Source organism: Microcaecilia unicolor, chromosome 3 (assembly GCF_901765095.1).
Source record: "Microcaecilia unicolor chromosome 3, aMicUni1.1, whole genome shotgun sequence".
NCBI classification, from domain to species: Eukaryota; Metazoa; Chordata; class Amphibia; order Gymnophiona; family Siphonopidae; genus Microcaecilia; species Microcaecilia unicolor.
This window is the reverse complement of record NC_044033.1, coordinates 169,395,552-169,398,950: the sequence shown is the minus strand read 5'-3', so window position 1 is coordinate 169,398,950 and position 3,399 is coordinate 169,395,552. Positions and strand designations below refer to the sequence as shown.

The following is a 3,399-nucleotide window of genomic DNA, read 5'->3' as shown; positions in this document are numbered from 1 at the left end:
TTTTGGATTTCCGTCTTTCTTTTCTAATTTGCGGAATATGTATGGCCTGGGCCTCCAGGATGGTATTTTTGAACAGCGTCCACGCCTGTTGTACAGTTTTTACTCTCTCAGTTGCCCCCCTAAGTTTTTTTTTTACCGTTCTTCTCATTTTATCATAGTCTCCTTTTTTAAAGTTAAACGCTAACGTATTTGACTTTCTGTGTACAGTTACTTCAAGGTCGATGTCAAAACTGATCATATTATGGTCACTGTTATCAAGCGGCCCCAGTACCATAACGTCCCTCAGGACAGACTCAGGAGTAAGTTAAGGAAATACTTCTTTACAGAAAGGGTGATGAATTCATGGAATGACCTCCTGGTGGAGGGGGTGGAGAAGAAGACTATCTGAACTCAAGAAAGCTTGGGACAAGTACATAGGATCTTTAAGGGAAAGGAAGGGATAGTAGATGGCATGGATGGGCAGGCTGCATTTTTAATTTAATTTAATTTTGGCATTTCTATTCCACTTAATTGTTAAGTTCTAGGCAGAGTACAGTCAACAGAGAATCTACAGTAGAACGGTCATTATACACAGAATTCAAAACAGCATACAGAGGGCCATGTTCAAAAGAAACGTCTAAATCAGAATTTGGACATTTTTACAAAGACTTTGGAAGACTTCCAAATTCAGAAAAGGGGAGAAGGTCATAAAGATGGACATCCATCTTTCATTTTTAAAAAATTCCAAGGACGTCCTGTGATTTGGACGTCCTTGTTTTGGATACATTTTCAAACAAAAACCATCCAAATCGCAACACTTTGAAAGCACAGGAGGAGTGTCTTAATGGTTAGTGCAGCAGGCTTTGATCTTGGCACCATGGGTTCAATTACCACTGTTGCCCCTTAAGACTTTGGGCATATCAATACAGAAAGAGCATTTCTGGATATGACATCTAAGTCTGAATTTGGATGTTTTTTGCAAAATGTCCAAAATCAGAACAGGAAAGGTAATTTTCTAAAAAAAAAAAAAAAAGTCTCTCTTTTCCCTTTGAAAGTGCTGTTTGGAAAAATGTTTTGTGATTTGGGGGAGTAAGGGGAGGTGATCCCTGAGTCCCTCCAGTGGTCATCTGGAGTGGCATTTTTGAAAATCAGGTAGGTATAATAAAAAAAAAAATAGTATAGACGTCTTTAGACATTCCAAAATCGCAGTGCAAAACGTTCAAATCAGAGATGTCCAAAGGACCACCAGAAGACATCCATCTTACAGAACCGCAGAAGGACGTCCATACGGGAAATGTTGCCAACTACAAACATTTGCTCTACTTGCAGGAGATCTAGGTACTGCAAATGTAAAGAACGTTCAAATTTTACATTGTATATATGAAGACGTTTGCATACTTGATAATGATTCATATAAGGCTCCACACATATGAACACGTAATCATCCATATAAGGCCCCGCATGTGTGAAGACGGGTGTGATGGTCTTCTGGCCGTCCATATTTGGACGTTTCTGTAAGATAAATGTCCAAATGCTGACTTATGTTATTTTTTGGACGTTTTTCTCTTTTGAAAATGAGCCTGTTGGTATCTCTGGGAAGGGAGAGATGCAGCAGGAGGGAGAAGGGAGGTACTGACAGGGGGTGCATACACAACACACACACCTTGAAGGGCTACACTACCTTCAAGCAGTATGTCAAGGCATACCACTGGGGACAGTCTGACAAGTAAGTGAAGCACTCTTCCTTCCACACCTTAGATTATAGTGACCAGGCACTACCTGAAGGGACATTTTAAAAATGAAACAAAAATACCCAAACCTCTTGGGAGATTTATGTCAGGATGAATATCTCTAAGAGAAGAGTTAATTATTTGGTAAGATATAACTAATACAACAAGAGATTGGGTGGGGCTGTAGGGAGAGATGAAGGGATGGGGACAGGGGATTAACATGCTGTGAATTAAAAAGTTAAAAGCAAAAAATATAAAATAAAAATGTTTTAGTTCTACTGTAACTACTGTCATTAAAAGAGACTAGGGACATACATAAAAAAAAAAACACTAAAATAAATGTATTGGTGACATTCTACAAAGAGAATTCCAAGCATATTACTACCTACAATTGTATGTCAACCAGGATGGCCGAGTGGTTAAGGCGTTGGACTTAAGATCCAATGGACGAATGTCCGCGTGGGTTCGAACCCCACTTCTGGTAGTGCTTTTCTCTTCTCAACCTAACAATGAGGCCTAGGAGAAACTCCTCCAAGTGCTTGTACTTAATACAAGCAATAACAAGTGTTCAGACCTTAGCTAGAAGTTTCTTACCCACTTCTGGTAGTGCTTTTTACAATCTTATAATTTGGCCTAGGCAAAACTCTTCCAAGTGTTTTCCTGCTGCACGTAATAGAATAAAGCAATAACCTGAAATGTGCACCAGTGTGTTCAGTTGTTAGCTAGAAATTGTCTGCTTTCTTGTCCCTCTCCCCTCCTGCCCCCTTTGCATACCATACCTCTCTCATAGGTCTCTAACGCCCTCTAAGGACAGGAAAGCGGGAGACCCCTGTGGGGAATGAAGGGATGGTGGAGAATTGTTTGTGTGTGTGTGCTTTTCATTATTAATAAAAAGGCAGTCCGCGGTTTCACTTTCAAATCTTGTTTAAAGGAGCTACGGGATTCAGCGGAGGAGAAATCCGGATGAGCCTACATGATGAGGGGCCTCACCTCCCCCCCCCAAAAAAAAAAAACAAAAAACCCCGAGGCCAAAGTTAAGCTTAAGCATGCCAAGTATTTTTTTCCATAAAAAACTTTGTTCCGTAGATAGAAAAGAAGCATCTCAGTGAGAAAGTCACAAAACCCCCAACATTAAACCTATGTTATGTACATACAATTTTTTTACATAAAATAATTTTGGTTAAAAAATAAACAAAACAAAAACTTTAACAGAAAAATAAAAAAAGGAATTAAAAAAATGAGAAGCTACCAGGAGTGGGGTTCGAACCCACGCGGACATTCGTCCATTGGATCTTAAGTCCAACGCCTTAACCACTCGGCCATCCTGGTACACATGATGAGGAGGAGCACAGGAGGGGAGACATATAAACCGCTTACTAGCGAGAGTAACTCTCGCCCCCCACCATTTATTCGCTGATTTTTCTGTAAAGGACCTTCTGCCGTTTTCTTTCTTTCTTCCTTCCTGGGATGTGGAATAGAAATGCAAGCTTTCTTGCCACGGGGCGGGGCATGACGGGGGAAGGAGGACGCCCTGCTGTTGCGTTATATTTAGCTTATTATTGTTGGTTAATATTATGCATCACTTTGTCTCCTATCTGTTCCCCGCGGTCTGCAAGACTGAGTTGGGGAGGCACCAGACCAGGCCAAAACCCTGGGACACAGGGAGCCTAATGCAAGGTTCAAGGTATAT

At 40.8% G+C, this 3,399-nt stretch overlaps 2 non-coding genes across 2 annotated transcripts; one reads left to right on the top strand and one right to left on the bottom strand.

The window, feature by feature from the left end:
• The first annotated feature begins 2,110 nt into the window (after positions 1-2,110).
• On the top strand, positions 2,111-2,193 carry TRNAL-UAA. The gene has a single exon. It is a non-coding gene; the product is annotated as a tRNA-Leu (tRNA).
• Positions 2,194-2,955: 762 nt separating this feature from the next.
• Positions 2,956-3,038, bottom strand: TRNAL-UAA. Its single transcript has one exon. It is a non-coding gene; the product is annotated as a tRNA-Leu (tRNA).
• Positions 3,039-3,399: the final 361 nt, after the last annotated feature.